Source organism: Podarcis raffonei, chromosome 6 (genome assembly GCF_027172205.1).
Source record: "Podarcis raffonei isolate rPodRaf1 chromosome 6, rPodRaf1.pri, whole genome shotgun sequence".
Lineage (NCBI taxonomy): Eukaryota > Metazoa > Chordata > Lepidosauria > Squamata > Lacertidae > Podarcis > Podarcis raffonei.
The window spans coordinates 19,102,320-19,116,467 of record NC_070607.1 but is presented as its reverse complement, the minus strand read 5'-3'; the positions used below and the strand labels follow the sequence as shown (position 1 = coordinate 19,116,467).

Here is a 14,148-nt window from a genome sequence, read left to right as displayed (position 1 = left end):
GTTTTAACACAAATCTGTCCCAATATTTGTGTTCATATGGAATATAAATATTTCTGGGGAGCAATTTCCTCTAACATAATGCATTTTTGAATGTGATTGTCACTGAAATATGCATTTTTACGCCACACTTACCTCAGTATATGCATTGTTATGCCCAAGAACATGGCTGGAGAACTGCTTTACAAAACCTGGAGAATTTTGAAGGATGGCCATGTTTCAGTTCTTGTTCTGGACAGTGTGAACTGGGTAAAGTCACATTTAAATGTGAACTGAATTCAGGGCCGGCCCATGCATGAGGCAAGGTGAGGCAACTGCCTCAGGTGGCAGGATCTGCAGAGGCAGCAGATCCCAGTGTTGATTTTTATTTCCTCCTCCACCACCCTTGTTCCTGATGAACATCCTCACTTACCCCATCTGGCCCAAAATGTCCTGGGCCAGCCCTGACTAAATTGAATCTCTCCCCATCTGTAGTCAGGATGTCCCTTCTTCAAATCCCAGCCCTGCCTTTAGGCCACTGCACCCATGTTTCAGCTGCCTGGCCTACCACCACCTGGTTTGTGGAATGAGGTTGGAGGTAGCAGCCAAAGGATTACTGACATAGTGTATATGAAATGCTTGGAGCACTAAGGAGAATTGAAGGACCAGTGTAAACAGTGATGTCTGCACTGGTTGTTGGGGGTTAGGATTTCCTTATCAATTTCCTTATCAAAAATTCATTTCCAGGGCTTTTTAGACTCGTCTACCCATGTGCAACGGGACGTGGGTGGCGCTGTGGGTTAAACCACAGAGCCTAGGACTTGCCGATCAGAAGGTCAGCAGTTCGAATCCCCGGGACGGGGTGAGCTCCCGTTGCTCGGTCCCTGCTCCTGCCAACCTAGCAGTTCGAAAGCACGTCAAAGTGCAAGTAGATAAATAGGTACTGCTCCGGCGGGAAGGTAAACGGCGTTTCTGTGCATTGCTCTGGTTCGCCAGATGCGGCTTAGTCATGCTGGCCACATGACCCAGAAGCTGTACGCCGGCTCCCTCGGCCAATAAAGCGAGATGAGCACCGCAACCCCAGAGTTGGTCACGACTGGACCTAATGGTCAGGGGTCCCTTTACCCTTTACCTTACCCATGTACTATCTGAAACCAAAGGGGTGCATTGGTTGCCATATGTGAATTCTCCCCCCCCCCGCTCTCCTACCCCACTAAAAGTCAAACAGCACCATCCTAGGCATGTCTACTCAGAAGTAAGCCTCATTAAGTTCAGTCATACTTATTCTCAGGGATATATATATTCAATAAATAATAATAGTAATAGTAATAATATACAGGACTGCAGCCTTAGTTATCCTCTGTGTGGTTTAGCTGCTCTACATAGCTCAAAAAGCATCGATGTCGAGCAGGCTAATGTGCAAAAAAAGATCGCTAGGAAGGAGTAAAACCTTCTTATCTGCAGTTGTCTTTGAGATACAGAGGTCTGACACTTAAAAGATTTACTGAACTACTGGCCAAATAAACTACCTAATGGCCTGAATGCTCACCTTACATTTAAAGCACTTTAAAGAATTTTGGGAACTGCCGTTTGCGAAGGGTGCTGGGAATTGTAGTTTGGGGGCAAGCTACAGCTCCCAGGACTCTTTGGGGGGAGTCATATGCTGTAAATCCATGGCGTGTGTGTATGCAGCCATGGTTTTATGTTCCTTTGGTCTTCTTGGGGACCTCATTCAATTCAATTACTCTGAGCTTGGGTACCCAAGGGGCAGGCTGAATGATGCTGGCAAAATGACTCCCGTCTCTCTGCCTACCTAGTTGCCCTCAGCCTCCCTTCCTCCAGAAACACACGCACACATCACCCACTGATGCTGAGTGTAAGAGGAGATGCATATCTTCCATGGGTGCCAAACTATACACAAGATGAGCTCGCCCACCATCAGACTGTGCTGTCTTCAAAGATATAAGCTTTGCACTTTTCCCATACATCATGTAGGTGTGTGACTCTCTTCTGCCCATCTGTTACTTTGAGGCTTCCTGCCCTCCTCTCCGCCTCTAGAAATTTTCCCTAAGCCTTCACCAGAGTCTCAAATCCCAACACTGACATTTATAGGTTAACTGGATCCCTTTGCATCCCAGGATTTTTGTGACATCACATAATTGTAATAACTAGCTGCGTTGTGTTGCATCATTATAGCCTTAACCCTATAGATATCTACACGAGGCATTTAATTTCCCCACGCAAGGCTTGAAGAGGAAGATATAGTTGAAAGCCGTACAATATGCAAAGTGTTAACCTCTTCCGATTGTATCAGGATCTTCTTTGAATTTTCGTTCATTACCTCCAGGAAACGAAGTGATGATAAGCCTGACGTCTGAGATTGCCAAAGACGGAATCTGTAATGAAAGCGGGGAATGCGGTAAACAAATTCTCTTTACAAATTGTCTCATGAGGGACTGTCTGTGCCCTAATGAGGCCATGCATACGATTGAATATTTTCCCGGGCAACCCTTTCCATCTGAAAAAATAAAATAAAATAAAGGTCAGCCCACCGTCTCAGAGGAGCATGAGTCCATCCAACCACAAGGCATCAACTCAAAATTGGTTGGCCGGATCTGATCAGCCAAGGTGAAATCATGTTTTGTTTTGTTTTAATTGTAGCAGCTCCTGCCAGCCCCTTGCCACCCCCCACCAAAGCCTTGCTTACTGGGGTTATGCAGCAGCTTCTGGCAAAATCTCACGAGAGTTCCATGAGATCTCACAAGATCTCATCAGAACCTGCCGCAGCGACACGACCCCAGCAGTGGGCAGGTTGCCTGAGGGAGCATTGCATAAGGAGCTGACAGATGAGCTGAGATTTAAGAAGAGCATGCATAAGAAATGGAAGAAAGGGGAAATCGCAAATGCTGAGTAGCCAGCAATTGGCTTATACCAACTGGGACAAGGAAGGAAAGAAACATCAGCCACAGCATCCTATATCATCTCTACACAAATCTGGCCCCGTTGAACTCCGCTGCTGCGTAATCATGTGATGGGGCTGCCGTTTGGCACCAGGAAAGAAAGGAAGGGGGGGAAAACCCACTGGGGTTTCACCAGGTGTGTTAAAAGAAGATGGTGTGTGTAACACATCACCAGATGCTTACGGCGAGATGATGTTCAACAAGAGTAGGGTGCCTTCGTTGTTCTGTTCTGAAAGAAGTCACAGGCCAGCCATCCTTATTAGAACTCCATTTTCACTTTCGGCGGAGTTCATGTAACAAGCCGGACTTTCTCTCTATTACGGAAGACCCTCCTTCATTCCAACAAAGGAAAGCTTTCCAGGGAAACTGCCCCTGCTCCGCTTCACCTAGCAGCGTGGGGGTTTGTGGCGAAAGAAGCAATTCTCACAAAGAATAAGCTGTGAAGTGCATTCCTCAAAAAGTGTTTTATTGCTGTTCCTTTTGGGGAGCCCCAGGTTGGGGGTGGTCATCTTTCCGCGACACGCCGTCCCATGTGCCACTGAGCAGGGTGACAGCTCGAGGGGGGTGGGGAGGCTGCAAATTGGTTTTTGAGATTTGAGAGAGAAAGGGAGAGAGCGATGCCATCAAAGAAAGCATCTATATATTTTGAACGCAATGGTTCAACAAGAGAGTATCAAGAACTCCGTCTGTTGATTTCGAGAGTAACTGCGTTGTTTTTAATAATAGCAAAGTTGCAAGGTAAGGGGCAATCTGTTTTGTGGTGTGAGATGCGGCTGCGGAAGCTTGTGAAATTTATGTTCACAGTGGTGACTTGTTCCGTTAATGTTTCCCCAAGCACTCTGAGATTTAATTTTGCTGTATATCTTTGGTCACCCAAAACTAGTTTGCATTGCCAGGGTTTATGCCCTAGGTCAGGAATAGCAAACCCTCAAGGGGCCAAATGTCCTCTCTGTTATGTACTGAAGTTCTCACCCTGGGCCAGCAGGGGGATACTGTAGATAGTTCAGGTCCACATATGCAAATAAGGGATCAAAAGTGACTTTCAGTGATTGGATAGTTACAGAAAATGGTTACTGTTGCGTTCTAGTGGAGCTCTATATAAGCAGGCTGGCTGAACCCTTCAGTTCAGTTCTGTCCTGGCCTGTGAATAAACAAGAGCTGTTTAAAGAATCACTGTGTCGTCTAATATGTTCACCCACAACTTAACACTCTCTGTCTGGCCCTGGGGTCTCTTGCCCAGGTCATACTAGTTAGAAGGACCACTAGTCAGAGATGGTGGGAGTTGTAATCCAAAACAGCTGGAGACCCAAGTTTGAGAAAAACTGTTTTAGACCTTCCCCTTTCCACCTAAGGCCACTGCCACTACAACCAAGCAGGATGAAGAACCAGCCAATGAGAAGAGGTGTCACTGGACACCTGACCTCCCATTAGCCACATTGCTGTACTGACACGGTGCCACACTCCTCACATACCCCAGTGTATGTGAGAGAGTAAGTTGCCCCTCTGGGGCTAGTAAATTCTTCCTCTTAGACACTCAAGAAGTCAGCTTTTTGGGGGTAAAGGAATGAAGCGTGCCTCCAATTTTAACTCAGAAGAAAGCACAGCTTCTGAGATGGTGACTTAATGCCTGTTCACTTGGCTACATCAGTCCCACAAAAACCTATGGTGCCGGGGTGCCAACTTGAATAAAATATTGGAGGGGTCCAAGTAAGCCCCACGCCACATAATCGATCACATGACGCAGTGCACGCACACCATTTGAATGGCAATGCCCATCATCTTTGGGGGGGCCAGCCCCCTCAAATATTTTATTGGCGGGTGCCAAAAGACCTCAGCCTCTATGGTTCCTATGCTATGTTGAGAGCCAGGCCTGTTCTCTACACTGTATAGAGCAAGGAACTGGGTAGGTGGGCCATCTGTTAATTTCAGTTTCTCATTTTCCATTCTTCAGCTCTTGTTGTTGTTGTTGTTTAGTCGTTTAGTCGTGTCCAACTCTTCGTGACCCCATGGACCAGAGCACTCCAGGCACTCTTGTCTTCCACTGCCTCCCACAGTTTGGTCAAACTCATGCTGGTAGCTTCAAGAATACTGTCCAACCATCTCGTCCTCTGTCGTCCCCTTCTCCTTGTGCCCTCCATCTTTCCCAACATCAGGGTCTTTTCCAGGGGGTCTTCTCTTCTCATGAGGTAGCCATAGTATTGGAGCCTCAGTTTCACAATCTGTCCTTCCAGTGAGCACTCAGGGCTGAATTCCTTCAGAATGGATAGGTTTGATCTTCCTGCAGTCCATGGGACTCTCAAGAGTCTCCTCCAGCACCATAATTCAAATGCATCAATTATTTGGCGTTCAGCCTTCTTTATGGTCCAGCTCAGGGCTGATTTCCTTCAGAATGGATAGGTCTGATCTTCTTGCAGTCCATGGGACTCTCAAGAGTCTTCAGCTCTACATATTTCCAAATCAGTTCACATGTTCCATTAAAAAAAAAGAGTCACAAAAATTCATCGGCATTTTACTGAAAAATTCTCCATAGATACACACTTCTGTATCCAATCTACCTAATGTACAGACTTCCTCAGAGCAATTTCCCATAATGCAACACATTTTTGTATGTTACAGGCATTTCTGTGCACGCTTTCTGTGCATTTCTGCCCAAGTTACTTGGCCAGAGAACTGCCTTGAAAAATTCAGAGAAGCGCCAATCCCAGACGATCGCCGTGCTTCAGTTTGCGTGTCCACCTCCGAAAGTGTAAATTAGTTAAATGTGCCTGTTCTGAATTTCTCTCTCTCTCCCTCCCCCTCCACATCCCATTCAGAATCTGATCTCTGATTCTGTGATCTCCTAGCATTCCATAGACATGGCCGCACATTTCCCAGATTGGACCAACTTACTTGCTGCAAGACATCTCAAGCCTGATTGAGCCACCCATACTGCACAAGACGGACTTGGCTCCGTAGATGGATGAGCTGGCAGGTTGGAGCTGCTCGCAAGTTTCTGTCACTACTATTATTTCCCGGTGCCCGCAGCCATCTACTGTCGCCACACACAGATGCTCAAGACACCAGAAGGTGCTCTACCATTGAAAGGAGGGGCGAAAGGAAGGCCCAACCGTCACCATAGTAACAGAAGTGCATGCCAGGGGGAAGGTCCATGCGCAAGAAAGAAGTGCATTATACCAGAAATACGTCGCCATAACAACAATGTAACACTGATGGGGGGTATTTATTTATTTATGTATTTATTTTAACAAATAAAATAATACAGTGGTACCTCAGGTTAAGTACTTAATTCGTTCCGGAGGTCTGTACGTAACCTGAAACTCTTCTTAACTTGAAGCACCACTTTACCTAAGCACGATTTTTTTACCTAGAGCACGATTTCTGTTCTTATCCTGAAGCAAAGTTCTTAACCTGAAGCACTATTTCTGGGTTAGCGGAGTGTGTAACCTGAAGCGTATGTAACCCGAGATACCACTGTAAATCGGTCCAGGAGTGCAATGGCCCACAAGGGAAGCTGGCTGGGACGCCAGTTGCCGGCTTTAGTTTCATAAACTAAAGATGACGCATAATAGGTTGCACGTCGCAGACTATTACAGCTGCTTTAATGTGGCGTGCAAGACATTCGGTAAACAAAAAAAGCTCAGAACTGGGTGCAGAACTTGCCTAAATAGGGAAGGGCAAGACAAGACCAAAGTGTTCAGTATATAAAATTTCACTCTAGCAGACTACAAAAGGAAGTTGTGTTGTGGATGAAAAATAAACCCACGTATTGAGGGTTTGACTGAGTACTGCAAAAGTTAAAAACTCTTTTCAAATGCAATGAGCAAGAGTTAAGTATCCAGTTACTGAATCAAAGAGTCACCTGGCTGTGACAACAAATGCTATATAAATTTTATTATTTATACCCTGCCCATCTGGCTGGGTTTCCCCAGTCATATACATACGAATGACTCAGGAGGGGCAGAGGAAGGGCACAGGAGGCAAATAATTATTTGATGTGGAGGACAAATTTAGCTTGCTGTAGTCTTCAGGACAATCCCTCTTCTGAAGCTGCTATTTGCAATGTGAGGAAATCCCTGCGGGCGCCATTGATCACCCCAGTAATTATCATCCCCATCAGTGGATACTATTTGCACTATCTTTAAAAAAAATTAAAAACAAAACAAAACCCTGAACGTTAAATGTCATGCCAGGTTAGATCCTAATGCTCTTAGGTGGAAAGGGAGCTGTTAGTCCATGTTCATTGTTCTGCCAAGAGAAGACCTCCTAGCTAATTTCATATTGCTTTGCAGTTGCTGTAGCTGATAAGCTTATGTTTTAGAGATTATTCTTGGTGCTGCAACCTTTATACTTGGTTTTGGTGCTTTTCTTGTGTAAGAGTCTGAACTGTAATTGCACATCTTTTAAAACACTCTGAGAACAAAGTTATAGGGGTTCTATTACAAATAAATAGGATGTGGGTGGCGCTGTGTGTTAAACCACAGAGCCTAGGACTTGCTGATCAGAAGGTCGGCGGTTCGAATCCCCGCGACAGGGTGAGCTCCCATTGCTCGGTCCCTGCTCCTGCCAACCAGCAGTTCGAAAGCACGGCAAAGTGCAAGTAGATAAATAGGTACTGCTCCGGCGGGAAGGTAAACGGCGTTTCCGTGCGCTGCTCTGGTTCGCCAGAAGCAGCTTAGTCATGCTGGCCACATGACCCGGAAGCTGTACGCCGGCTCCCTCGGCCAATAAAGTGAGATGAGTGCTGCAACCCCAGAGTCGGCCACGACTGGACCTAATGGTCAGGGGCCCCTTTACCCTTATCTTTACCCAGTGTCCCCTGTGCTGCAGTGCAACTCTCTGATGCCCAGGAAGTACAGAGGAGCTCTCAGGCCCGGCAATGCAGAACCATTGTGTTTTGGGTATATTTTAACAAATTATTGTTTTGCCTTTTTGTTTTTGTAAGCTGTTTTCCATATAATTCATTATCAAACTGAGGTAGCTGCATTGCATTCATAATAATGAGCATCTATTCCAGGGACATGGAGAGACAAAGGCTAAAAGAATCCTAGGACAGAATCCATATGCAGAAATAGTTGCACAGTGCTTTGGATCAAGCCTACAGTGGTACCTCGGGTTAAGAACTTAATTCGTTCTGGAGGTCTGTTCTTAACCTGAAACTGTTCTTAACCTGAGGTACCACTTTAGCTAACGGGGCCTCCCACTGCTTGCCGCCGTTGCACGATTTCTGTTCTTATCCTGAAGCAAAGTTCTTTACCCGAGGTACTATTTCTGGGTTAGTGGAGTCATGAACATGAAATTTATTACAGTCAGAGACCAGCTTGAGAAACACAAATGGAACTACAATCCCAATAGCAAAACAAACATTTAAAACAATATACAACAATGGATTTTAAGTTTAAAAGTGCATATAAACACATAAAAACTTTAAAATAGACTGTCTTAGAAAAATGACCCAAAGTCACCTGTGGATCCGGGTTTGGGAATTTTCTTAATAAACTAGATTAAATCAGGGGATGGTCTGCGCCTACAGATCTGTGCACAGAATCTGGCGACAATCTGGGTCGTCTTGTGGTCTTTGCCTAACAGGAGAAGATCGAATTTTTGCTTTACCGGGAGGTCAGCAAGCCTCACCAGCAGGGGGGTCAATGGTTTCTCTTTGTGCCTCATCGTAAAAGGGACATCTAAAAAATATGTGTTCAGGGCTTCCTATACCCCGCAAAGGACAGGTGCAAATTCTCTGGTCATGTGGGACTTTTTAAAAGGATCTTTCCAAGACCGACGAGGGCAGAGCCGAGCTTCTGGCAAGTGTAAAAGCCCTTCTTGCATTTTTGGATACAAGAAAAAAGATATATGCTGCTGGTGCAGCTATATATCTCTCGATTTCTACAATTTTGTAGTTGGGGCAGTCCTGTTGTCTTTCGGTGTCTTTGATTCTTTGCGGTTAGTGGAGTCTGTAACCTGAAGCGTCTGTAACCCGAGGTACCACTGTATATGAAAAGCTTCCTATGGGCAGAGGTTTTCAACCTTTTTGAGTCCACGACTCCCTTGACTAACTACCTTCTTTCTGCGGCACCCCTGTGGGGCTCAGGAGCCCAGTTATGGCACCTCTTGCCTGCAGAGCTGGCAGTCTCTTGCCCTTTTTTGGACACCCTCCCTTGTGGAGTGTTCCCTCAGCCTCCTCTCTTATCCCTGCTCCTTGGGCAGCCGCTGCTGCCGCTCCTGGTCTCTGAGCTGCCCCCCACTCCACCCCAAAGAGAGGTGCCTCCTCACACTGCCCCACAGGGGTCTGGGACTTCTTTGTCCATTCCCAACAGCAAGGGCTGGCGGACTAGCTTGCTGGGCTCCCTTGCCCGCTTGCTTACTCCAAGGCTGTCTCAGCTCCTGGCAACCAGCACCCAGAGGCACCATTCACCTGTGGAGCTTGTAGCCAGAGCTGCTGCAACAAACAGCTGTGCAAGCCTTGGGGAGGCAGAGATGCAAGATAGCATCAGAGGAGGGAGAGAAGGAAAGAGGGACAGTGGCTGAGATGACTGGCAGAATCCGAGACCAGGGAGAAGAGTTGGTGGAAGAAGATTGGAGGAAATTTAAAATTTATTTACAGAAGTATTGTAAAATGTATGAATGCTGATGGCATTGAAATAAAATGAAGGGGTTCTAGTAATAAGAGATAAAAATTATAAATTATAAATTTGGGAGGTAAAATATATAAGGACAAAGTAGTAGGATACGAATTTGCTGAACTAATTGTTAAAAAGGAATATAAAAAAGGGAGGCGTGAGGAAGTCAGGAAAATAAGTTAATTGAAGATGAATAATTAGAAAAGAGTGATTTGTGTTTTTCTTATTCTATGTTTTGTGTGTTGATTGTTCTTTTTTTTCCCTTGTTAAATGTTTGTATTTTATGTATTGTGAAAGTTTGTATTGTTGTGTTTTATATTTTCTCTGTGTTTTCATTGTTCTATTTTTCTATTGTTAAACTTAATAAAATATTATTTATTAAAAAAAAGGAAAGAGGGACAGAGGCCAGTGTTGCTTGCGGCACCCCTGACCATCCTTCAAGGCACCCCAGGGTGCCATGGCACACTGGTTGAAAACCACTACTATAGGGAATGGTGGAGAAATCATCGGAAATGAAAGAACCGCTAAACATTTTACGGTCATAGCTGCATAATCACGCTAAAGTGGGGATTCAGAACTCTCCGCTCCCTCTCCCACACTTATTGCTCTAATAAAGTGAATTATTTGCTGCTTTTGTGCATGAAAATTCAAACAGCCCAGCTTCAGTAAAAGACAGAAGTCCATGGAATGCATTCTCTTGTGTGGTTCCAATTCACAGCATGCGATTGTCCTCTAGTCACTTCTCGTACAACAGTCCATCTCTTAATATGCCATATTGGCAGGTTAAAATGTACGTCTCAAGGAACTGTCGAACAATGACATCTTCATCTAGAATCGGCATCAGCAGTGCCTCATCATACATGGAGGCTTTTTAAACCAATTCTTTTGGAAACGGAAAAGGTGATACAAGTTCATAGCCTCTGACTTCAAATTCTTCCGGGATGAGATCAGCACTAACCCTTCCCTCGATTTTCAGGGCCATGTCCCCAGGAACATGAGGGTTTCTCAGAAAATCCTCTACGTCTTCAATTTCCTCATTTGCAAATTTTATCCAACTGCTCTGTTCACCCCAGCTCAATTGGATGCCCTCCTGCATCCTCAATCTGCTCTGGTTTTTCTTCCCAGAAAGCTTCCAGCCACACTCTGCTGTCTCGACCAGCGTTCCTGAGCTACTCCCACTAATTCCTGTTCTATTGGCTTCTGTGCTATAATGCAGGGATGTCCAACCAGTAGATCCACCAGTAGATCCCCAGCTGATCCTAGTAGATCGTGGGATCTTCCCCCAAAAGCTCAACAACTCTGGGCAATCCACCCACCCCATGCATGTTCCTCCACCCTCCAATGACAATGGGTAGATCAATGCCAGTGGTTTTTTTTATACTGGGAGTAGATCACAGTCTCTCGGGAGTTGGACATGCCTGCTATAATGATTTGATTTCTGACTTATTTATAGTGGGGGTTTCCCCCCCTGTGTGTAGCTCCACCTCAGGAATCAGAAGCTTCCTGCCTCCAGTAGAGGAGGTAGTAAGAGCTTCGTCTTCCAGAGACAATGCTCCAAACTTTGAGCATGTTTGCTAGGATTTTGGGAAATGATATATAATGAGTTGAAAAAAATGTTTAAAATATCCTTTGTTAAAAAGCCTGAAGCTTTCCGTTTAGGAATTCTAGGTGCTGAAACCCCAAGGGAGCAGAAAAGACTATTTATGTATGTGACCATGGCTGCATGGATGTTACTGGCTCAGAGATGGAAAGAAGATAAAGTTCCTACCAGAGAAGAATGGCAGATGAAGTTAATGGACTAAGCTGAAATGGCTAAAATGACCAGCAGAGTCAGAAATCAGGAAGACCAAAATGTTAACAAGGAATGGGGAAAATTTATAACTTATAGACCATTGTAAACTGTAAAAATCGTTAGTAGGATTGGAATATCACTTGTAGTTTAAGGGTGAAATTTGGACACAATGGGGATGTAAAAGATTTGGATCATCATAAAATATGCGAGAGGAAATGATGAATTTAGGACCCACAAAGGGGAGCATGGAAGTCCAGGAGATTCATTGAAATCTTGTTTTTACGATTTATGTTTGATATATTTCTGTAAAATTTTAATTTGATAAATAAATAAATTTAGAAGAGGGAGGCTTGGTGAAGCAGCAAAAGCATGGCTTCCACAAGGGTAATTCATGTCTCACTAACCTTTGGGAGTTCTTTGAGTGTTACCTGATCTGGTTTGTGGCGTTGCATAGGTCGGCAGCTCACTGTACAGAATATTGCTTCTCCAGCACAGCTTTTGATTGCATTGGGATCCATCTGTGCCTGGACCCCATATACACGGTGAGAATTCCTCTCATCCTAAAGGTTTTGCAACGTTAGCTACTCCAGTCCCAGACTAGCAGACTGAGGTAAAGCGTCCCTCTACTTTTTGCCATGTACTCAACATTTTTTACTCCCTTTCTTTTCTCTACACATCTCACTCCTCAAGTTGCCGAATAACACTTGAGTACATGCTGCCTCCCCATGGCTCCCAGTTCTAGGAAGGCCACTTGCAAAAGATCCCTGGAGGGAAAGGAATTGCTTCGGAAGGCAAGGCAATCTCCCACAATGCTCTCTGTGGGTCTCATTCCGTCGTTCAGACATTATGACTTGACACTTGAAGAAAAAACGGATACAGCCCTAAATATTTCAACAGGACTAACAGCTTACGATCTCTTAAGCCTGCCGAAAGATGGCAACTGAAAAGCATCTAACTCAAAATGCTCAGCTTGGAGTTTTGTCAGTCAAAATTTGAATCGGTCTTCAGTCGTCCACTTTTATTTGTAATAAAGGTAAAGGTAAAGGGACCCCTGACCATTAGGTCCAGTTGTGGCCGACTCTGGGGTTGTGGCGCTCATCTCGCTTTATTGGCTGAGGGAGCCGGCATACAGCTTCCGGGTCATGTGGCCAGCATGACTAAGCCGCTTCTGGCAAACCAGCACAGCACACGGAAACGCCGTTTACCTTCCCGCCAGAGCAGTATCTATTTATCTACTTGCACTTTGACGTGCTTTTGAACTGCTAGGTTGGCAGGAGCTGGGACTGAGCAACGGGAGCTCACCCCGTTGTGGGGATTTGAACCGCCGACCTTCTAATCGGCAAGCCCTAGGCTCTGTGGTTTAACCCACAGCGCCACCCGCATCCCTTGAGGGGAGACTGGGACCCTTACTCAAATCAGGGAACATAAGAATCTGCTGCCAGACCCTGAACGCTCAGTATAGTTGATGCTGATTATCAACAGCTCTCTTGGGGGTAACGGCAAGGGTCTTTTCCTGCCATACCTAGAGATGCCCACGACAGAGAATCTTTTCTAGTGCTCAGCCCCTGAGCTATGGCCTTTCTTCAAAGGCCTCAAGACACGACCAGTCTTCAGGGAGTCAGAGTTCTGGTACACACAACTTTGAAGTAGAAGAGAAAAGTGATAGGCCCAGCAGAATTTCTCTGTCTCCTCCACACCACACACCACCCATCGCTTTGGTCAACTGTAGTGGGATGACTGCAAGAAAAGTCCACATTGTGAAAAATCCAAAGCGTTCTTTTCTGCAACCTATCACCACAGTTCAATTACCCGCAGCTTTAACACGGCCAATTAGCATTCTTCAGAGCTAGATTTCTTTGAATGACAGGTAACCATGGAGAGCCACAATCCAGTAACCGACTTTCCGTTTTCTTTTTAATGAAGGGTAAAATATTTGCATGGGCCATACCTGCTATTGTTTCAGGGTTGCCAAGCTAGGAAAAGCATTAATGCTATATCAGGGGCTGGGGAGAGGTTGTTTCTGATTTAAGGAGGAATGAAATCAGGGGGATATAGAGGGAGAATATTTCTGTCTATGCATTTCATGTCCCTCTCTCCACTCTACTCCCCTCCCCTTTCCAGGCAACGATGTACAAAACTCTAAATGGTAGCTGTTTCTCTGGGGTGGGGTGGAGAGGGCTCTCAGACGAAATGCGGGGCTATTCTTCCCACATCGCGGGTCTGTCCCAATTTATTCTGCTTTCTAAAAAGGCCTTTTGTTAATGTTACCAAGGACCGCACTCAAGGGGGAATTACCTAGAAAACCAGTATGTTTTGCAAAGCATTCCCTCCGCACACATTCAGCTCACAATAAGAATCACATGGCATTCTTCCTCTGCTGCCGCGTGATGAAAAGAGCATGGAGAAGACTATGCCAGGTCACTGGCAGCAGGAAAATGTGTACTTAATTGTGGGGTGTGTGAAGTCATAATGAAGAGACAGCTTTCCTGAGCATGTACAAAGGACTGTAGGGCAGGCTTCTTGAAAGATGAGCCCATGTTTTGTTTTGTTTAAAAAAAGATATAGTCTTGATTGTCTGACATCTGTCTCAGGTTTTTTGTTTTAAATGGAGGCCCCTATTTTCAACCTTTTTTGTCTTTTAAAACATTGCTACTGTGTTGTTGTTGTTATCATTATCATTATTATTATTATCATCATTATTATCATGCCACCCATCTGACTGGGTTGCCCAGCCACTCTGGGCAACTTCCAACAAAGTATTAAAAAATACAAAAAAAACTGCAAACAGTAAAAACCTCCCTGT

The 14,148-nt window shown here is 45.1% G+C and overlaps 1 long non-coding RNA gene across 1 annotated transcript; it reads right to left on the bottom strand.

The window, feature by feature from the left end:
• Positions 1-2,185: 2,185 nt before the first annotated feature.
• On the bottom strand, positions 2,186-5,993 carry LOC128415080 (uncharacterized). The gene is made up of 2 exons (XR_008330850.1): positions 5,826-5,993; positions 2,186-2,372 (listed from the first exon to the last, which is right to left on the bottom strand). It is a non-coding gene; the product is annotated as an uncharacterized LOC128415080 (long non-coding RNA).
• Between the last annotated feature and the right edge of the window lie 8,155 nt (positions 5,994-14,148).